The 23,493-nt window shown below is 47.9% G+C and overlaps 1 non-coding gene across 1 annotated transcript; it reads right to left on the bottom strand.

Moving 5' to 3' along the window:
- Positions 1–12,265: 12,265 nt before the first annotated feature.
- On the bottom strand, positions 12,266–12,338 carry trnav-uac (transfer RNA valine (anticodon UAC)). The gene has a single exon. It is a non-coding gene; the product is annotated as a tRNA-Val (tRNA).
- Positions 12,339–23,493: the final 11,155 nt, after the last annotated feature.

The raw sequence follows: 23,493 nt of genomic DNA, 5'->3' as shown, positions 1-23,493 counted from the left end.
TGGCTCCTTTCCAAGATGCTAACGTTAGCCGTTAGCATAGGTGGATCCCAACAGATCCAAAGATTCATTTCATCGTGAACTAACTTTAAATTTGACCTCCATTCTTCTGTTAACTTCTTCATCAGAGTCTGAGCTCTTTGCTCACAGGTCATATGAAGTTCAAACTCCGTGAGTCTCCGTCTCTTTCTGAACTGTAGTTCGGATTGAAAACACTCTGCTGACTCCGGAAGTCGATCTAAGAGCAGAGAGATTGAGCCGAGAGCGTCTCAGCGAGCAGGACAGCGTCCCCAGACTCAATAATTCATGCTTACAGAGAAGCGTTGAATTATTGAACCGAGCTGTTAGTCCGATGATGACTCAGGTTGTTATTCTGAGAGCACAAAGCTGTAGCTGCTTCACTTCCCTCTGATTACTGAGGAGGCGTCTGCTCCTCCATCAGATCCACTTTCATTTATCACAGCAGACCATCTGAGCTCAGATGTTATACAGGAGACGTGTGCACACTGTGTGTCTGTTGTGTTAAACAAACTGCCGGATGATACAACGTTTATGTTACTGATGTAGAGCTGGGCACAAACAAAGCAGAACCCAACCTTCAAATCTGAAGATGAAAACGAAACCTTCAGAAAATCTCCTCAGAACGTTGTTCCGACGTTAGCATTAAAGGTGGATGCTAATCTGGACCAGGTGATCTTGGATTATTTGGACCCAGAATTTGGTTCCTCTGAATTTTTACATGCTGGCTGCTGAACGTTCACAGCGAACGATGATGTTTAATGTAAAATGTGACTCGCTCCTGCTTGGTGTCTCCTGTTGTTCGCAGGAAGGACGAGCTTCGCCTGCCATCAGGATAAATGATGGCAGCTGTCAGGTGACCAATGAGGCTCCGCCTCTTTGGTGCTTAATCACTCCAGGTATGAAAAGGTCACACAGGCTGCAGCTTTTAGGAACATTAACCAGAACATTATGACCACCGACAGGTGAAGTCAGGAACACTGGTTACCTGGTTACCATGGACACTTGTCAGTGGGTGGGGCCTATCGAGCAGAAGGTGAAAATTTAGTCCTGAATCGGACGTTGAAGCAGGAAAACGAGTCTGATCTCCTCGACGTCAGCAGCTCAGAGGAACGGGGCGACAACAGGTTCAGGATTTACGATCTGTCGGATTACATAACAGCGACTGTCCACTTCCTGTTGTGTCTTGTCTCAGTAAAATGTTTTGTAGGTAAACAGTTAGCTGTCACTCAGATGAAGTTAGGATCGGGCCCTCAGGCTGGAAGGTGGAGCGGCTGTTGGCATCAATCACTGAGCTCCACCCAGCTGCCGCAGGGAGACCTGCTGTCACCACACAGATGAATTATCGGAGTAATTAGAGGAGCTCGTTCTTCAAGAAGCAAGAACACACTGAACCAACCTTCTCTGAACCTCCTCAAAGGCTTTATGAGCAGCTCAAGATCAGATCTTTAAAGATTGTTTAACCTCGACAAACTTCTGAAATTCCTCTGGTTCTCCTGAGGAACCGACAGAAGAACATTTGACCTTCAGTCTCCAGAGCCTTTTGATGTTAGAGTCTAAATTTGATGATTGAACTTTCGTGTCCTGTAAATGAACTGTACGGTTTGGAGCGTCTGAAGCTCCACGTGAAATGTCCTTCAGGGTTTTCTCCGCCGGCTAAAGTCCCCAGCAGCATCATCTTCAGATTCAGCTTTCATTTCAGCTGAGCTAATTAAAATGATGAAATCTGGAGCAACATCCTCGTCGGTGACGGACGAAGTCGATGACGACGACGACAAAGAGGCGGAACACGGCTGGCAGGGCGACTGAATCCAACAGGAAACGAAAACCAGCCTGAGCTCCACGAGAACGCCGCCTGGTCGGCACGTTAAGGCGCCATTCAACGACTGTGATGTCATCAAGATATCGTCCAAACTGTCAGAGAGTCGGAGGAACTATCCAGACTGAGTGACGTTCTGACAGGCTGAGTCAGCCTCTGCTGCCCCCGTCCCTAATAACTGCCCCCGTCCCTAATAACTGCCCCGTCCCTAATAACTACCCCTGTCCCTAATAACTGCCCCTGTCCCTAATAACTGCCCCTGTCCCTAATAACTGTCCTGTCCCTAATAACTGCCCCGTCCCTAATAACTGCCCCTGTCCCTAATAACTGCCCCGTCCTTAATAACTGCCCCTGTCCCTAATAACTGCCCCGTCCTTAATAACTGCCCCTGTCCCTAATAACTGCCCCTGTCCCTAATAACTGCCCCCGTCCCTAATAACTGCCCCGACCCTAATAACTGCCCCGTCCTTAATAACTGCCCCGTCCCTAATAACTGCCCCGTCCCTAATAACTGCCCCCGTCCCTAATAACTGCCCCGACCCTAATAACTGCCCCGTCCCTAATAACTGCCCCTGTCCCTAATAACTGCCCCATCCCTAATAACTGCCCTGTCCTTAATAACTGCCCCGTCCTTAATAACTGCCCCCGTCCTTAATAACTGCCCCTGTCCTTAATAACTGCCCCTGTCCCTAATAACTGCCCTGTCCTAAATAACTGCCCCGTCCTTAATAACTGCCCCCGTCCTTAATAACTGCCCCTGTCCCTAATAACTGCCCCTGTCCCTAATAACTGCCCCGTCCCTAATAACTACCCCTGTCCCTAATAACTGCCCCGTCCCTAATAACTACCCCGACCCTAATAACTGCCCCCGTCCCTAATAACTGCCCCGACCCTAATAACTGCCCCGTCCCTAATAACTGCCCCGTCCCTAATAACTGCCCCCGTCCCTAATAACTGCCCCGTCCTTAATAAATGCCCCCGTCCTTAATAACTGCCCCCGTCCCTAATAACTGCCCCTGTCCCTAATAACTGCCCCGTCCCTAATAACTGCCCCTGTCCCTAATAACTGCCCCGTCCTTAATAACTGCCCCGTCCTTAATAACTGCCCCTTTCCCTAATAACTGCCCCGTCCCTAATAACTGCCCCGTCATTAATAACTGACCCCGTCCCTAATAACTGCCCCTGTCCCTAATAACTGCCCCTGTCCCCACTAACTCCCCTGTCCCCCGTACCCACTAACTGCCCCGTCCCCACTAACTCCCCTGTCCCCCGTACCCACTAACTGCCCCTGTCCCCACTAACTGTCCCTGTCCCTAATAACTACCCCGTCCCTAATAACTGCCCCCGTCCCTAATAACTACCCCGTCCCTAATAACTGCCCCCGTCCTTAATAACTGTCCCTGTACCTAATAACTGCCCCTGTCCCTAATAACTACCCCGTCCCTAATAACTGCCCCGTCCTTAATAACTGCCCCTGTCCTTAATAACTGCCCCGTCCTTAATAACTGCCCCTGTCTTTAATAACTGCCCCGTCCTTAATAACTACCCTGTCCTTAATAACTGCCCCTGTCTTTAATAACTGCCCCCGTCCCTAATAACTGCCCCCGTCCTTAATAACTACCCCGTCCTTAATAACTGCCCCGTCCCTAATAACTACCCTGTCCCTAATAAATGCCCCTGTCCCTAATAACTGCCCCGTCCCTAATAACTGCCCCGTCCTTAATAACTGCCCCCGTCCCTAATAACTGCCCCGTCCTTAATAACTGCCCCGTCCTTAATAACTGCCCCCGTCCCCACTAACTCCCCTGTCCCCCGTACCCACTAACTGCCCCGTCCCCACTAACTGCCCCTGTCCCCACTAACTCCCCCTGTCCCCTGTCCCCACTAACTGTCCCTGTCCCTAATAACTACCCCGTCCCTAATAACTGCCCCGTCCTAAATAACTGTCCCTGTCCCTAATAACTGCCCCTGTCCCTAATAACTACCCCGTCCTTAATAACTGCCCCTGTCCCTAATAACTGCCCCTGTCCCCACTAACTCCCCTGTCCCCCGTACCCACTAACTGCCCCGTCCCCACTAACTCCCCTGTCCCCCCTACCCACTAACTGCCCCTGTCCCCACTAACTGTCCCTGTCCCTAATAACTACCCCGTCCCTAATAACTGCCCCCGTCCCTAATAACTACCCCGTCCCTAATAACTGCCCCCGTCCTTAATAACTGTCCCTGTACCTAATAACTGCCCCTGTCCCTAATAACTACCCCGTCCCTAATAACTGCCCTGTCCTTAATAACTGCCCCGTCCTTAATAACTGCCCCTGTCCTTAATAACTGCCCCGTCCTTAATAACTGCCCCTGTCTTTAATAACTGCCCCGTCCTTAATAACTACCCTGTCCTTAATAACTGCCCCTGTCTTTAATAACTGCCCCGTCCCTAATAACTGCCCCCGTCCTTAATAACTACCCCGTCCTTAATAACTGCCCCGTCCCTAATAACTACCCCGTCCCTAATAACTGCCCCTGTCCCTAATAACTGCCCCGTCCCTAATAACTGCCCCGTCCTTAATAACTGCCCCCGTCCCCACTAACTCCCCTGTCCCCCGTACCCACTAACTGCCCGTCCCCACTAACTACCCCGTCCCCACTAACTCCCCCTGTCCCCTGTCCCCACTAACTGTCCCTGTCCCTAATAACTGCCCCTGTCCCTAATAACTACCCCGTCCCTAATAACTGCCCCGTCCTAAATAACTGTCCCTGTCCCTAATAACTGCCCCTGTCCCTAATAACTACCCCGTCCTTAATAACTGCCCCTGTCCCTAATAACTACCCCGTCCTTAATAACTGCCCCCATCCCCACTAACTACCCCGTCCCCACAAACTGTCCCCTGTCCCCACTAACTGCCCCCGTCCCACTAACTACCCCTGTCCCCACTAACTGCCCCTCATGTTTGCCCTGCTCAGTGTTCTGATTCTTCAGATCTGGACTGAATCTTCTGTTCTGATAGTTCTGATAGAATCCTTTCATATTAAAGTTGTTGATATAATTCTGTTATTATTGATTCATCTTACTTTTATTTCAAATAAAACAGTTAACTTCATTATAAGCTGAATTAACTGACCGGGTCTCCTTCCGGGTCGGACCGGGTCTCTGCTGGTCCGGATCGGATCAGCCTCGGAGGAGGCAGCCCGGCTCTCGGCGCCGCCCCCCCGCTCCCTCAGCCCGGAGTCTGTCCGCCCCGCCGCTGTTCAGGCTCCGTCGGAGTCCCGGAGCCGAAGCAGGACCGACTCGGAGGTTCGGAGGTTCCGAGGTTTCTGTCCGGTGGATGAATGGAGTCTTCCCCGCAGGACTCGGCGAGCGACCCGGGCAGCAGCGTGTCTGAGCCCGCTGCGCCGCTCACCGAGGAGCCGGCGAACCCTCCGGAGACTCTGGCCGGCGGAGAGCACCTGACCCCGGCCGGCAGACAGCCCAGCTCCGGCTCCGGATCCGGATCCAGCAAAGGTAGGACCGGCGGGTCGAACCTGTCTGATGCCGTTTGACAGCTGCCGGCTCTCCGGTGTTCGTGAGGCCGGGGGGCGGCCGCTCTAACTCGGACTCAGGTCGAGCTGAGGTCCGCTGAGTTCAGCTGGAGCTGGAGGAGCTGGGTCCGGGTCCGGGTCCGGGTTGGATGAGGACCCCCCCCCTCATTAACCATCATTAACATCAGTAACCTTCAGTAACTCATTTCTGCATCAACAGATGATTAATGGTCTTTTCTGATTTAAAGCAAATTAAACTCCAAAGTTTCCCCTTCATGATGATTTTTACTGTCGTTGTTGCTGTTTATTTTGCTGTTTTGACTCCTCTGGGGCTCCGTAGTTCACTCAGTCAGTTCCAGCCTCTTCCTTGTTTGTTTAGCAGTCACACATTATTAATACCAATGAGTGAAGCCATATCTCCCAGCATGCAGCTCTCAGGCCTGATGGCAGATTTCCCTGCAGCTCATTATTGGTATGCAGCTTCATTGAGTTTCTCAGAGTCGGTTATGTAAGAGCAGCTGAAGGAGAAGGAAGAGACGGAGTGGAAATGGAGACGAGCAGATAGAGTGACTGAGTTGGTGTCTGGCTAAATATTCAGGAATCAAACTCTGCACCTCATAAATGTAAAGACCTTTGAGGGGAGTGACATCAGCTCCTGGTCGTCCTGGCAGAAGAGAAATTCACAAAATCAACAAGGCCGTCCAAAAAGGTTGTTGTGACATCATCAGAGCGAAGGTGGCGGTAGTTTACAGACGGCAGTTCCTGTTGTTTATTTCACTGATGCTGTTGCCATGACGACAGAGACTGTATGTTGAGGAAATGTTAATTTTTGACACAATTCAGCAACTTTTCCTAAAGCTGCTTTTTTCAGTCTGGTCCGTGGACCACGTGGGGCCCATAAGTGACCCCTGGTGGGGAACTGTGAGTGGTCAGGGTGAAGCTAGCAGTCAGCCAGTCGGTCTGTTAACTATCAAACTGAGAACAGACAGAATCACTGACAGGAGGCTGAAGGTCAGCTAAAGAGAATCAGCTGCTCAACCTAGTGAAGAACCGGAAGTGATTATGTACACAAACATGTTCAGTAATCAGATCGCTGAGTTTCACAGGTCTGATCTTCTGGCTTCATTACATTTACTTCATCCTAGTCAGACCGACTTGATGTGAGTTTTAGTTTTTTGGTTTGTTTTGGTTGTGATGAGTCTGATGAGTCTCTTCAGAATCAGCTGATTCTGTCTGATCAGTTTCCGTCTTCTCCAAAGAAAAGTTCCTGTCATGTGTTTGGGTCATTTCTCTCTTTATCTGATCAGCAGTTCTGCTCATTAATGATGAAAACTCAGCTCCAAATATCTGATTGTCTTTATTCTGTCAACACAATAAACTCAGAAACATACAGGACTGATCCAGAGACTCTGATTGGCTGTGACATCACCCACCGGAGCCAATAGGAGCGTCTGACGTAGAGACGTGACTCCAGATGTCACTATCAAAGATGGAGGATGAGAACGGACGGATAAACACACAGAAGGAGTCAGAGAGTCGGACTGAGCAGATCTGAAACTTGTGACGCTCTCGTGTGGATCCATTTGTGCACACAGAATCATGATCAGTTCACTTTTTTTTCTTCTGCTGGTAAATAAATTCAACCCACAACAGGCACTTAACTTTCCACAGAAAACATTCGAAACACAAGAAATGAACAAAACAGGTTTTAGTTGCAGGAAAGCATATGAAATGTGACATTTGAACTCTGACCCCAACGCTGCGGCGCTCAGTCTGTAGCTCGATGAGCTCATTTGACCCCAGCTATGTGAGATCGTTAGGTTGTCCAGCGACAGTGAGAGTGTCTGTGCTTTTAACGGCTTCGCTGACTGACAGCAGAGTTGGCCTCCCTCCACAGAAGGGTCAAAGGTCAGAGGTGAAACGGTTGGAGGTTAAAGTTCCAAATTAATAAGACACATCAGTTTGTCACAATATGTTATGACTCAGTTTTACTGATGTAGAGGTCAGACTGACGCCCTTGAAAACAGCAGATCAGAGTCATGGCTTTCAAGATGTGATCTGAGAGCCTAATCCTCTGTCTCCATGGAGACCTGGTTCTGACAGGTCCAGGTTCAGCCCATGAACCCATGGCCCAATTCATTTTTCCAAGATATTTGTAAGTTTGAAATGTGTTTGCTGTGTTTGTGGAAGCTGTTTATTACCGATCTCCTCCTCCTCCAGGATGAGATGCCCACACAGCTCCTCTCTTCTTCTGCTGCTGAAACATCGACGCCTTCATCTCCAGTCCTCAGCTCAGACAGGGCGAGAGAGAATTTGATTTTTAAGGCCAGAGACAGGTTTAGACACAGGTTTCAGTCACTTATCAATGTAAACACGCTGGTCCTCCTGCACCAAGCAGAGGACCGGACCTGGAGTCCAGATCTCCTTGAACTGGTCCAGGTCCTGCATCTCTGTAATATTTAAAATCAACCATCACTCTGGCTTTAACCATCCTGCTGAACAGGAGGACCAGGTCAGTGTCCACACTGTCCTCCATCGTCCTCTTCCTGGAGACGTAGATGGCCAGTTTAGCCTGTCCCAGGATGAAGTTTATCATCTGGCTCCTGTGTCTGATGGCCCTCCTGTACCTGAAGCCCAGGATGAAGGTCTGGAGGGAGAACACCTCTCCTCCTTTCCTGAGCAGTGTGTCCAGCAGGGAGAACAGGGGGCCGAGCTGAGGACACTGGGAGAAACAGTGGAAGACCGTTTCTACGGCACCACAGAAGGGACACTTGTTGGACACTGCTGGGTCGAGGATGGAGACGAAGGCGTTCACTGCCAGGATCCCGTGGAGGAGTCTCCATTGGAGGTCGGCCACCTTTTTGGTGAGTGGAGGTTTGTAGAGGCTCCTCCACTCAGGCCGGACCTCCTCACCGAGGCCCAGGTGAGCTCTCCAGGGGGAGTCGGCTCTCTGCAGCTTCTTCCTGTTCAGGCACTCCACCATCAACACTGACAGGACTTTACTGCTGGCCTCACCCAACTACTGGCTGCCTGAACTTTGACCCCCAACAGACCACCTGGGAGGGACACTGAGGGAGGGGAAGGGATCATCAGGACATGGTGTTGTCACGCCAGTGCTGTGGTCCATCAGCAGGAGGAGCTCATGTGGAGTCAGAGAGCCCCTCCAGTGGTCCAGCAGCCTGCCCGCCATGTCACCCAGAGTTAAAAACCCTGCGCTGCTGAACACCTGGCTGACTGCTGCTCCTGCCCAGCGGGGGGGCCAGGCGTCCTCCATGGACCAGCGGCTCCTTCAGCAGCCAGAACAGATTCAAGATTCAAGATTTATTGTGACTGTCACAAGTACAATGAAACGTAAGGTGTAGGCCTTCAGTGCAGGGTATAAAACCTATATGACTATATGAACAAGAGAACAACAGACATATTTAGTAAACATGGTTTACTAATGAGTGGTAGAAAGAAAAGGTATATACTGGAAGATGAGCTGAGCTCTGATTGTGTTCACTTGTCAGCTCGTTGAATGGGAGTTTCTCCTGAGGTCACCTACAGGTCTCAGGTTTGAAGGTTTTCATCCACCTCTTGAAAACTAGTTTCAATGAGACCAGTTACTATGGCAACTAATGTAAATCTAATTGGGTGAAGCTGATTGTTATCTTCCTCCTGACCAGGACTAGAACTCTTCAACATCTCTGTCGTGGTGTGTCACCATGACATTGGGTGTTCTGGACCACGGTTGTCATGGTTATAAACAGATAGGGTGTCCATGCCTTTGTCACCATAGTTACTATGGAAACAGACTCTGGTTTAAAATGAGTGCTTTGTCGGGATCAGCAAATCTCCGTTGTCATGGTTACAGCATCAACAAATGGCTCTGACACTCAGAGATGCAGCTCCACACACTCAGACAGACTGATAATGAGTGAAGGTGTGTCTGGGTGAGTTTACCTGAGTGGAGGCACATCCTGCCCCAAAGATGGGTGACCGGTTTATGAAGAAATGTTTGTGGTTTGGCTTCTGATCATTTCCTGAAACATCTTGTTCCCTCAGACAGGAGCAGCTCATCCACGCACACAGACAGACGTTGAAGACTTGAAAGTACAGACTGAGAACATAAACTGGTTATGAGTAAAATTTACTGGGACATCTTCCCATCAACTTCAATCTGACTTCTTTTTACAGCCCGTGTCTTGAGTACTTTTGACAACCAACTCATCTGGATCGGGGTCTAAAACAGGGTTGGGTTACCCTACAGGGCTTTGGACAGGTCCTCGTTTTTAATGAAGGGGGGGTGTTACTGATAATTACCCTCTTGGTGGGGGTCTCCAGCGGCTGCACCCTTCTCCACCACCTGCTCCACCTTCCGAACCTCGTCCAGGAACAGGACCACGGCTCCGTTCATCCTGGAGGCCGACCTCCTCCCCCACAGCCAGGGCCACCTCCTCCACGGTGTGCAGACAGCCGGGAGAGCGCGGCGCCGTTCCCCGCCATGCTGGAGGGACGCCACCAGCAAGACAAAGCCTGGCTGGCAAACTCCCCAAAAAACACACAAAGACACCACTAACAAATAAACACAAACTCTAAACAGACAACTTTTAGCTCTCGCTCTGACCACCGTCAGCACGCTCCGCTCAGACTCAGAGAGAGAGAGTCACACACACATGCAGGTTGTCTTTGTGTGATCACGTGTCTTCCTGCTGTGATAGATCAGCATTTGATGGATTCTGCTGTAACTTTGAACAAAGTGAACGAGGTTGAAGTGAAAGCGACGTTTCACTTTGCTGAAGGACTTCTCTTCCTCTTCCTCTTCTCGTCTCATTCGCCCTCAGGAGCTCAGCACTTTCTCTCTGTACTGATATATTTCTGTTTCCCAGACGAGATATTTAGGGAGAAAATGTGACTGCAGACAAAATGATTGATAGTTCAAAGCGAAAGGAGGCTGTGGAGACGTTTTAAAGGACAGCGGGGACGTTGGTCCTCAGGTGAGCTCCTCTGTTCATAGTGAGTTTTTGTCCCGGACTTAGTTGACAGTGAAGTGGGTCAGATCTGTGGCATCAATGAGAAGAAGAAAGAGCCGTCTGAAGTTCCCTCAGGTGATATGATGATGTTCAGGCGTTAACGTGGAGCCTGTGAACGCACCACGACCTGGAGATGTTCAGTCGCTGTGCGTCTCGTCGGATCAGATCCTGGTCTGTCTGACTACAGATCTGGATTCCTCTAATGGGATTTAGCAGCATTTGATTTGTGTGGCTGGGTTTGTTGATTTATTTTTTTACTTGCTTTTTGGCTGCTGTTGAACAGAAACTGTTTTGGTCTTTGATTTTCCTTTGACAGTTTGGTGATGCAGAGGCAGGCGAGCCGAGCGCTGATGCAGCTTTGTTTGTGCTGTTGGTCTGTGATATCTGGATGATGAAACCTTGATGTAACAAAAACCCTCAGAGCTGCTTGTAGAGTACACAACTAACAGCATAAGGACACACACATATGTAAACTATAGGAGACGTGATGCTGCTTCGCCTCCATCAGGAACATTTTCTGTTGACACAAAAAAAAACTACTTCTTATCAGGCTGAAGTGGACCAGAAGAAAAACCTCAGAGAAACCAAAATCCTGTAGAGACTGGAGGATGGTTTCAGGAGGTATAGACTTCAGGGTGTGGCTGAGGGCGGTTACTGTTTTGTGACATCACAAAGCGCCAGAATTCCTGTAGCTGGTCTTAAGGTTCTGTTTCTGAGTCCAGACTGGGAGTGTGTCTCTGAAGACTGAGACCTTTGAGACTTCAGCGGGATTAACCTTGAGACTATATTTAATGTTTTTGTTTATTGAGCTTTTGGAAGTGTGTGTTTGTGTGTGTGTGTGTGCGCGCATGTAAGTAAAAAGAGCATGGAGCTGTGTGAAAAGAAAGACAGTGACAAAATATACTTGCACTGAGAGTGTGTGTGTGTGTGCGTGTGGATGCATCAGTGTGAGGCCTCAGGTAATAATAGCCATGATGGATTCTCACCTGGCCTGGCGAGCTCCAGCTCGGTCTATGAAGATGAAGATATGTTGGAGCTTCTGCTGCAGTCCGGGGGGAGACATTAATAACCCTCCCCCCCCCCCGACACACACACACACACACACACACACACACAAACACCACCAAACTAACAATACCTTTCAGGACAGCAGCATCAATCTGGGCTCAGTTCAACAGGGACTGCTCTGACTTCCTGGTTCAGGCCTGAAGCCCCGCCCTCCACCTGATGGTGAAAGATCAGTAAGGATGAAGACGATTATTTTAGAAGTACTGAAGTCTATGGGAAAACATCCCCACTTCATTAGCTCAGCAAAGATTGTACCATCCACTGAAGATGGAGCAGGTCAACGTTTCCATTGCGTGTAAAGCAGACGTGATGACCACTACACTACAGAACCACAGCAAAGGCTGCTGAACTGAAATGGACCCAAATGGGGTCAGTTGTATCTAAAGTGATTGAAGACAATCATTGTTGGTGCATTTATTTCCTCAGTCCTGAAGCTACCTAAAAACAAACAGTTCAAAGGATCAGTCATTTGTTTGGGGGTTTGTGGAAACTGTGAGTCATTTTTCTCTGCAGACCTGAGAGCAGAAGAAATATTTTAGAGGTTTCAGGAGGCCCCTCAGGGACCAGGATCCGGCCTCTCTCTCCTGTTTTTAGCTCCTGGATGTCTGCAGACACTGCAGTGATTTATTCAGCTGCTGCTGCTGCTGTTCAGGTGAAGGAACGCCTGTCACACCTGCAGCTCCAACAGACAACACTGTCGTCTTCAGACCGACGGCGGAGCCGCTTCCCCTTCAGGCAGGTTAAAACTGGTGTGTTCAGGGTCCCAGGAGCAGAACAAAACATTCTAACCTTCTGTTAGAGGTCACTTTGTTTCATGAGCAGCAGTGAGACAAAGGTTTGGTTCCACTGGGGATCGAACCCAGGACCTTCTGCGTGTAAAGCAGACGTGATGACCACTACACTATGGAACCAACAGGGACATGTCTTTTCTGCTGGGTGATGTTCCAGCTCCAGTATGATACCGACCTCTCAACATTTCCTTCGTAAACAAATACATTGATGGAATCTTCCTAAAACAAGATGGCCGACACACACTTCGAACGCCGCTCTGATGGGAGATGTCAGTCTGACTGACCCTGAGTTGACCTTTGACCTTGCCCACCTTGGCACCGCACAGAGATGCGATGACTGGTTTGATTCTGACACTTCTCTTTACCTTCGAGTCCACAAACTTAGTGTTTTATTTTCTTTCTCCACTCTTCTTCTCTCTCAGACTTCCTCTTTCTTCAGTGGTTATTTTAGTCGCCGGCGGCAATGACACGGATAAAAGGATTAACTTATCTTCTACCAATTTAGAGCTTTTAAACTCAGCCTGTCACCCCCCCCCCCCCGGAAATTTAAAAGAAGCATGCTGGGGAGGCTCCATTAAGTGCGTGTAGAATTCATTTCCCCTGTTTATTCACAGAGCTGTGTTGAAGGTTGATGCCTGAAGAGGCTGAAAGAAACCAAAGCAGCAGGAGCAGGAAGGAGGGGCGGAGTCATGGGCGGAGTCAGGAGGCCAAATGTGATCTTTACGGGGAAATCATTTGTCCTGAAGAAGTGATATGACATTTATTGTGTGACTGATTTACTTAAACACTCCGATGTAAAAGTGAATTCAGTTCAATTTTAGCCATGTATATGGCGTCTTCCTGTGTAAGTCTGTGTTGTGTGTCTGTCAGCTGGTTGTGTTTTTGTGTTGGAATATTTAAACATCCGAGAGAGTCCAGCTGTTTGTTAGAGATGGTTCCCTAATATGTCCCAGAATGCATTGCTTCCTTGAGTTCAGGAGTGCAGATTTAGTGACTAACTTGTCTACGGTGGCCCAGAGAGATCATGCTGCCACTTAGGAGAAGAATAAGAATCACAAAAGTGATTCACCTGCTGTGTGTTCTGTTTTTGTGAACACACAACAGTTGCACGCTGACATTGCGTTACTCACGGACCAAATTACATACAAACAAATGAACACAAACAGATAAACACACAGCCCTCACTCTGTTCCCAGCAGATGTCAGTGTGACACACACAAACACACTCTAATTCACCAAAGTAACCAAACAAACCAAGATGTACTTTTTTATTGTGTTGATAAGAGCTTAGAACAAGAATATTTATTAAAATATCATTAAATCCTGGAAAATGAAGTTTAACAGGACCAGGACCTTCTGGGCCTACATCAGACCTGATAACATCACACAGCCACATGAACTTATAGACAACACAAAATAAAAACACAAACAGGCCTCAGGAAGGAAACAGAACTGTATGGCCAAACCAACCTGAGTGACCTCTGACCTTTGTGACCTCATCTCAGTAGTGTGAAGTGGCGCAGCAAAACACTCTGTTTACGTTAGTTGGCAGCCAAAAATCAGTTTTCATGTTCAACATGTAACTTCAACAATGACATCCATAGTCTCATTTATGTTTTTTAACATATTCAGAAGATCTGGTATATTTTGTTCTTCATTTTATAAAATAAAAGCATCTTTTACTTAAGTCATTCACCAAAAACCCTTTAAAATGACTCAGGAAGGCTGGGAGGAGTATGCTAAAGCTAACTCACTGCAGAGTGAAGGAGTGGGAGACTCTTTAATTATTCACCTTATGTGTGTGTGTGTGTATTCCCAACCTTCCCTCCACCACACTCCCTGTATGAGCTGTGTGTTTGTTCTGTTTCCACGTGCAGGACTGCCTGCTCACGTCTGTGAGAGCAGCTTTGAAGAGGCTCATCTATTAGGGTCCATATGGGGGCCCGCAGGGCGGGAAGGGGATGGTGTGTGTGTGAGGAGGGGGTACAGAAGGCTGAGCAGCATGTTTTCTCTCAGTAAGAAGTCCAAGTGGAGCACCGAGGGGCTCAAACCATCTAATATATTTAATATGCATGGGGAACGTGTGTGCAGCAAAAAGACATAAGAAGTTGTATCACTGAGTGAAGAAACTGATTTAATTTGACGGAAAATCATTTTACAGTCTGAAGGTTTAAAGGTAGACCTCCACATGGTCTGTATTAATCCAGAGAAATGCTCCCAGTCTGGATTCAGAAACTGAACCTTAAAAGCAGCTGCAGGACTTCTGGGACTTTGTGATGTCGCTGTGTTATTTTCTGACTCCACCCGGCTCCACCCCTCCAGCAGCAGCAGTGTCAAAACCAAACACACTGTCTGCAGATCAAATGTCCCCAGATAAAAGCAGAGTGTCCCCAGTCTGTTTGTGCTTGTGATGAAGTTGTGTGTTTGTGGGTCTTGTGTTTCCCCTGCATTGTGTATCTGCAGCAGCAGTGTGTCGGTTGTGTTTGGCTGCTGGTGAAAAACTGCTGCTCTTTAATGTGTCGCAGTCTGAGGTGTCAGCAAACGTTACTGTGGTTAGACAGGAAATGACAATCAGGAGGTGTGTGTGTGTGTGTGTGTGTGTGTGTGTTTGTGTTGACGTTGTCTCAGCCTTTGAGCTCCAGCTCTGGGATGGAAGGGACAGTTTCACATTGTTTAGCATCTTTTCTGTCTTCTTATTAAACGAAGACAGAATAATTTGTCGACCTTCAGGATGTGACATGATCACCGGTTGTATGAAGAAGGAAGATGTATTGAAGTCTATGGGAAAAATGTCCCTACTTCTCCCATGCTCCCATAGCTAAGTAGCAGTTATGCTAAAGCTAACTCTGGACCCTCTTTGTACTGGCGAGGCTTCAGGTCTATTTAGCCCCGCCCCCTCTGTCCCCACAGGTGACAGGATTGGCTGTAGCAAACGAGGCAGGTAGAATTCAGTTACATGAATGATGAATGTTGCAGCGTTTCTGTTTCTTCTCATCTGCTCTGGGGTTTTAAAGACGACTGTCAGCCTCCGTTTTCACTGTCACTGAAAGTTCTGTCTCATCTGTCTAATCCTTAAATCTTGTTTTATCGCCACCATCTTATCTGATGCTGCGGGTGGTGAGAGGCTGGGAGTCTCTTTTTTCTTCCTTTTGTTTTGAGCTCCTGATGAGCAGCGGTGTGAAATGACTTTGGCGGCTGCTGCTAATGCTCTATAATTGGCACGAGGAGCCGCTCACTCTGAACAATTATGAGACGCAGGCGCTTTAATCTGAGTCGAGCTCTGAGGGGAACGGAGACAGACCCTCAGTCTGCTCCGGGTCTGTCGGACCCTGGAAACAGACGGACCCAAGCAGAAACCAGCTCCAGCCAGAGAACCAGAGCCAGTAGACCGAGACCAGGTCCTCAGATCAGTTCCTGAGACGAGGTGCTAAAACAGGTGCTGAGACCAGGACCTGAAATCAGGTGCTGAAGGAGTCTTGTGGAGCTCCCTCTGTTAAATGAAGTTTGCTCACACGTAGTGTCTGTCACGGCGTCTCGCAGCATCATCAGCCCCGCCCTCGTTATCAATCGGTCAGAGCAGAGAGACAGGAAACCGGACGGACAGAAGACGACACCCACAGCTGGATGATCCTGCATCAGGTTGTGGATCACACTCTCCCTGTCCTTGTGGACGCTCATGTGTGACCCATAACCTTTAAAAAAAGGTGGGTGTGTCCTTCGCAACTTCCTTGGCGTTGTCACGGTAACTCAGTGGCCTCTGTTCCAGTCCATGAGCCAAACGGCCCCAAACAAGGAACTTCCTGTGCTGAACGTTTCTTTGGTTTTCATGGTTTACAGTTGACAGAAAAGCTTGGTGAGCGGGTCTCAGTCCCAGACCCTCAGGTTCTGGTCCAGGAGCGCACCTCTGGTTTTGGTTTTCCTTCTCAGAGCGTCGTCTCCCCCTCCTGGAGTAAATAAGGCCAGAGCTAATGAATATTCCAATGTGGTCCAGATTCCATGATGTGTGTGTGTAGCAGTCAAAGGTCGCTGCAGATTAACGATGTCGTCAGCTGGACCTGCTGCTTTTCGATGATCAATGAAATCACCAACATCGTTTGTTTCTGCCTGATTTATTCTCATACTCTGCCGCTCTGAGTCACCTGACAGGAAGTGGGTCAGACATGAGGTTCAGGTCTCAGGTCCTCTCAGTAAGACTAATTCTGTACTGGATTCTCTTCCTTCAAACCAACAGCTGCCCCCACACCTGGACCTGGACTGTTAACCTTCAGTCTGCCTGTTGACCATCAGGGGGCGACTCCACTGGTGGTAAATATCTCAGGTTATATTGAAGTCTATGGGAAAATGTCCCTTCTTCTCTCCGATTTATTAGCTCATTAAATGTTTTCCCGATGAGTTTATGGTCTGTAATTTCAATTAATTCAAATTATGTTGTTTGGTTTTTTTGTTTCAAAATCCAAGATGGCTGACAGATTAATTACAAACTGGCGGCTTCAAAGCCGCAGCTCAGAGACTGATGGGGATGGACAGTATCTCGTATTGGTGAGACCTCTAAAGTCCATTTAAACTGATAGTGTCAACGTCTTTTTGTAACAAACAATAACTCTGGTCTCCACTGCGGATTGAACCCAGGACCTTCTGTGTGTAAGGAGATGTGATGACCACGACACTATGGAACCCACATGTGTTGGTTTGAGAAGTGCATTTTCAAGCAGTCTCATCATGTGAGGACCGAGATCGCCACAACCCTTCGGTTTGCTGCGCCTCTTATTTTAGATCATTGTCTGTTTCAGAATAAAGGAAGAAAACATAACAACTTAATTAGAAATGGCTCCAGTCCGTTCTCTATTTTTCTCTCCCAGCATGCCCTAGAAAAATGAAAGACCATCCCCAGTGCCATGAATCAGCTGCTGTGGCCCTCAGGGGACATTCATCATGGCACCTTCTGCTCATAGGCAGAAAAATGTAAGAGAGGGCAACAGTGGAAAAGGTCACATCAATCGATCAAAGCTGTTTTTTCTGCTTTAGTTAGTAATAATTTGTGAAGGTTGTCCTCAAACTGTTTCCTGGACAGTTTGAGGACAGGTCCTGGTTGTCCTTCTGGACTCAGACTACAGTTAAAACCCACTAAATGAGACCAGAAGTTAAAGACAGCGGGACTAAAGAAGTCAGTTCTTTAGTCATGCTGTTTCAGTTTCAGACCAAGAGGGTGAGCCTGAGGTGCTGGACTGCTGAGATCTGGTCTGGCTGTGGTCAGGTTCTCTTCGGATCAGGTCTCTTTCATTGAAAATGAATTTAAACCAAACCAGGTTTGAGAAGGTTTCCTATTTGGACCAACAAATCGGATCCATGTAGACCAGAACTTTGTTTAACTTGTCATATCTCTGGAGGAAGACAGTCACTGTGAGGTCCAACTCACTTGGTCTTTGAGAACCAGGACTAAATCCAGATCAGACAGTAGAGAGCAGTTAGTGAAGCTGCACAACTAATCAAATCATTATCTGGTGAAATGAACGAGCTGCAGTCTTCAAAGAAGCTAAATTGTGTCACAGCATTGTTACGTGTTGTTAACAGCAAAAAAGTTGTGTTGCTACAGAGACGCCTTCTGTTCTCCAGATGTGGAGGAACACAACGGTGTGATCCAGCTGCTGTGACATCATCAGCTGGATCATCTGACCTCACGATTGAAATATGTCTTCATCTGGTCCCACGGAAGAAGACGGCTGTCAGTCAGTCCTGACTGAGCTCTGTTCTTCTGAGGTGGATCGTTGTTGCTTTTGGCTACACGTCTTAGCTAGCGTGGCATCGTGTTTCAGTTCCCTCAAAGAGCTCAGCTCTGTTGCTCACCTCAGATGGCCTGGGCTGGCTAATGCTAATGCTCGCAGTGCAGTCTTGTGCCACTTCCGGTCTGTTTACCTGAAGGGTCCACTCACCACCGCCATCTAGTGGTCAGTGAACACAACATAGACAGTCCCGTTCATAATCTGTCAGAAAACTTTAAACCAATAACCGACGTTTTCTTCCTGTGACGTTACAACACAAAATCAAACACACACATAAACGCACACTCTGACCTTGTCCAGATGGACTGAACAAGCGGAGCGTCACCAGAAGAGTCACTGAGGCCCCGACAGACTTTGGCCCTCAGGAAAACACACACACACAGACACACAGCAGAGTGAGGAAACACACACACTCTGCTGTGTGTCTGTGTGTGACACACTGACTGGTTAAACTGTGTGAGTTTGTTTGTTGTGAAGTTGATGATGAGCTGCATCATCATTCATCCGTTACATTTACATCTGATTTATTCATTTGGTGCTTTTATCTAAAGGGACACCTGAATGCACCACAGAGAAGGTTAAAGGTCAGAGATGAATAGTCTTCTGCTCTTCTTCAGCTTTGTAAACCCCTTTGATATGAAAGCTGATTGTGTGTCTGTGTTTGTGTTTTGCAGGTTTGTCGACCACTGCGAAGAAGACACATTCATGTAAGTCGACTGATTTCTGCTCTTCGTCATCAGCTGTTCACTGCGTGGGGGCGGGGCCTGAGTCACATGATGGTTGATTTCCCACTTTCTGTCAAAACTTAGTTGATGGTTGAAGTCACCTGAAATAGCACACATTCATTTACATAGAACAGAAATGTCATTTATGTGTTTGTGACTGTTAAACAGTTAAAGTTTAGTCGGATCTTAGATCAGGTCTTCCCGGTTGATGATCCACATTGAGGCTCATCTGCAGTCTGAGGAAGTGAATTTTCTCCACATTAGAGGCAGTTTTTGCGTGAAAGATGTCGGAGCTGTGAGTGTGGAGGATAGATAAGGATGAATGTGGGGGGGGCTTCCTGAGGAGTCCCCTCTCACTAGAGCTGATAAGGATGGATAATGAATGTGAGCTCCTCCTGCAGTCGTGATGATTGGAGGCAGAAACACTGATCCTGAGGAGGCATTTTCCAAACAACTCCTAACATGCCACTGAGAATCTATTGACGGCGTGTGATGAGGGGATGAGGAGAGCTCCACCGCCAGACGCCAAGCTTTTTGAAGCGTAAATCATCCTCCTGTTCTGCCAGTTTGGAGGAAGAATGAAGCTCCTGCTGCTCCTCAGTTTCCTCCCTCTGCTGGCAGCAGTCGTTCTCCCCCTGAAGCCTCAGTGACTCCACGCTCATGTTTCCTCGGCTGGTTCCAGGGAGCTTAATCGTTTCCTCCGAGGCTGCACGGTTCAGGAGGGATTAGTTTTAGGAGGCAGAGTGGGACGGTGGGAGAAGCTGTTAGCTGGAGCTGCTCTTCAGTCCTTCAGTTACTGCTGAAATATCACTTATTTCATTTTAACCTGCGCTTCTATTCCCTGATTCACAGAACAACACAAGCAGGAGACGCTTTAATACACGCTGAAGAAAACCAGCTTCAAGGTCTGCGTGGTCTGAAGGTCCACAGGGTCTGAAGGTCCATACGTTCTGAAGGTCCACAGGGTCTGAAGGTCCACAGGGTCTGAAGGTCCATACGTTCTGAAGGTCCATACGTTCTGAAGGTCCACAGGGTCTGAAGGTCCACAGGGTCTGAGGGTCCATACGTTCTGAAGGTCCACAGGGTCTGAGGGTCCATACGTTCTGAAGGTCCACAGGGTCTGAAGGTCCACAGGGTCTGAGGGTCCATACGTTCTGAAGGTCCACAGGGTCTGAAGGTCCACAGGGTCTGAAGGTCCATACGTTCTGAAGGTCCATACGGTCTGAAGGTCCACAGGGTCTGAAGGTCCATACGTTTCTGAAGGTCCACAGGGTCTGAGGGTCCATACGTTCTGAAGGTCCACAGGGTCTGAGGGTCCACAGGGTCTGAAGGTCCACAGGGTCTGAGGGTCCATACGTTCTGAAGGTCCACAGGGTCTGAAGGTCCACAGGGTCTGAGGGTCCATACGTTCTGAAGGTCCATACGGTCTGAGGGTCCATACGTTCTGAAGGTCCATACGGTCTGAAGGTCCACAGGGTCTGAAGGTGGAGGTTTCAGGTCTTTATGTGAGGAAGATGCTCCACTCTGCAGCATTTAATCCGAGAACTCGTGATCAAAGAATTTTTTATTTCATCTGAGCCAACATGGACAAAAGAGAGGTGATACTCTCGGACCCAACGGAGATCCAACGGAAACTGAAACTGACTGAGTTATAATTCATGAATCATCCAGTGTGAATACCCCGCTGATGTTGATGATAAACCTCTGCTGAAGCTTCGTCTCTGAGCTCTGGCTGACAGTTTCCGTCTTATCTCCCTCTCTGGTTGTTTCCTCTCTTCTGCCGGTCGGCTCAGTGTAAACTCTCCATGTGCTTTTCTTCTTCCCCACACGTTTGAACGTTTCTGTGTTTCTGTTTCCACTGTGACACAAACCTGAACCAAATGGTGTTGTTGGTTACATGGCAACCTCTTCATGACAACAACACCACAGGAAGTCCTGGAGCAGTTCCACAAATAAAACCACAACCTGTTTGGTTTGACATTTCTGTTTATTACAGAGAAATCAAACAATCCAACAACATACAACACAGCGAGGTGTCGAGGTGACGACAACTTTGCACTGAATGCACAAACATCCAGAATCAGATTTTTCAAAAGCTGATGAGATCTGAACAGCAGGGATTAATGTTCCCCTTAAAACAAAAACACCTTTAAGTCTTTTCTTGAAGTTTTCCTTAATGTAAGTGAATTTTCTGAAATAAGGATTGGAAACACACACACACACTCAATCAGATCCTGTTAGCGAGGTTGCTTCCCTGCTCTCTCTTCTCATTTGCTGATGGGCGTGTCACTTGGCTGGGGGAGGCGGGGTTGGATAGTGATGTCACAGTCACATGGATCCTCATGCTGAGCAGCAGATCAGGTTGTGAAGCAGACAGAGAAGCTGCTGCGGCTCAGAGGATCCAGTCTGGATTATAAATATGTATTTTGTTATTTCTGCCATGAAAGGTAAGAGTGTGTATGTCTGTCTGTGCGTCTCGTGGACTCTGACAGCCTGTTTGATGCTGATCATCTTCCTTTTAAAGTCAGTTTTCTGTCTTAGCTGCTCAGTTCACTTCAAAGATGTTCAGTACTTTGGGAAGATGCTCCACTCCGGCTCTGTCCTGAGGGGCGTTCAGGTCCCCTCGTTTGAGTGGGAGTTTTGTGTGTTGTGTTTGTTCAGTCGGGGTCTCTCAGACTGTTTGCTGGAGGTGAGCCATTTTCTGATTGTTGACTGAGCAGTTTGGAAACACGACACCTTCACTGATCCTGAAAACACTATTTTGGGATCGTCAGTCACATTAATTATGTGAAATGAGAGCAGGCCTGAGAATGATGACAACGTTTTCAGTAAATAAAACTGCTGGAGTCCTGGAGGAAGCGGATGAATACATTAACATCACAGAGGAGAATGTTTTCACACTAACTGTTAATAAACTACTTCAAGAAACGTTACCAGGCCAATTATTGGCTTTGTTTGGCCGGCAGGAAAACTACAGTTTGTTTTACATGAAATCAGAGCAGGAAATTAGGTTTATTTATTTTTTTTTATTACAAACGTTCTCATTGAAACAATGTGAAGAATTTAGCTGTGATCACAGGTATGAGTCAATATATGAGATAAAAATCAAGGTAAATACAAAACACCCTTTTAACTGTTTATGTCTTGAACACAGTAAGTGATTGTTGTGGCATTATAGTTATTACCAACAACACAAAAGGCTGGGACGAAATCTGTCAGTTCACTTGGTCCCTCACAGGCCGACAGAGTCAGCCGATTCTTTTGCTTTTTCTTGATCAAGGAAATATCGTCACACAGCGGTGGGTGAGACTCTCTGCTGTAGAATAATACAAAAGGCATAAATGGAGGGAGAGGCACGTCCCGTGGAAATTCAATTTAAAGCAACCAGAGACGATATTTTGGTGAATCTAAAATATCAAACTGATTTCACTCATTCGTGTTTTTGTACTAATTGTGTTAAAATACTCAAATATCTAAGCTTCCTCTTGTCACTCAAACCCCAGCAGTGCTCTGGAGTTACTATGGTACGTTGCCTTTCCTTGGAGACGCCTCCGGGTTCTCATCTAAAATGTCAGCGACCGAGTCGAGGAAACTAGCGCAGTGAAGATGGAGGAGCAGGCTTCTTGTTCCACATCCCGGTTCTGAGATGATCCCCAGTTGGGACTTTGGTGGTCAAAGGTCACAGGGTGAACCCTGAGGAGGGAGGACTTTAGGAACTGAAGAACTGAGAAATCCTTCAGCATCTCCTTAAACAGCTGATCCCTGATCCAGATCAGAAATCTGAATGACGTTCCCATCCAGAGAAGAAGCTGGTTCTGACCCACTGAGTCGTCCAGTTTCATTGAACAGGGGCCGTGTTCGTGTTGGTTCACAATGAATGTGTCAATGCAGCGTCCTCACAGGGATGGGTGTGTGTGTGAAGACTGTCTGGTCCAGGAGGCGTTCAGCCAGCATGTTATGTCACAGGATTACAACAGCCAGATTATTCAACTGTTCATCAGGGGGGTCGATGATGACATCACACACTAAAACTGTGCCTCGCTCAGCTGTTCGTGAGCTTCAGTCATTTAACGGATGGAGGGAAAACCTGCAGACTGACCTCAGTGGTGGTGCTGGGGGGGCTGAGCAGAATCATCACAGATACCTGCCCTCGCCCAGCCTCACCTATAACAGGCTGGATTGGCTCATATCGAGGCGAAGGTTGCAAGGTCAGCCTCCTGAAAGTGAAAACAGCTGTGTGATTTCAGAATATTTTCCAGATCATTGATGTTAGCTTGGTGTTTCCACAGAAAAACCTCTTTGATCCAGAGTCTGAAGAACTTGATTATTTCTCTGCGTCAGATAATTTATCCATTAGGGACTCGTTCTGCTCCAGCTTCAGGATTTTTGGAGTAAACAGCAGTGGCTCCCATGAAACTCTGCTCATTAGTCTTCACTTACTGCTGGTTACACATTACACAGCAGCCTGCAGGGAGACTGCTCGTCACCATCGAAGCAGAGCTCAGTTGGTGTTCATGCAGCAGCTTCAACAGCTTCAAACTGCCGCTCTGCACAAAGATGGAGGCGATAAAAACTGCTGATGAACCACGACTGCTTCCCACCAGATCCTTCAGAGCCTCCTCTGACTGTCAGTTGATGTGACCGTCGCTGATCAGGCTGCAAGATTACCAGTGAACAGCCAGCGCCCACAAACATCCGCCGGCGATCTGAGGCTGCAGGTCTGCAGGTGTTCACCCAAACCGCTGGGCTACTCTGAGCTGACGATGGCTG

The sequence above is a fragment of the Echeneis naucrates genome, chromosome 3 (assembly GCF_900963305.1).
Source record: "Echeneis naucrates chromosome 3, fEcheNa1.1, whole genome shotgun sequence".
Classification (NCBI taxonomy): Eukaryota; Metazoa; Chordata; class Actinopteri; order Carangiformes; family Echeneidae; genus Echeneis; species Echeneis naucrates.
The sequence above is the reverse complement of the archived record's forward strand: the minus strand, read 5'-3'. Positions and strand labels throughout refer to the sequence as shown.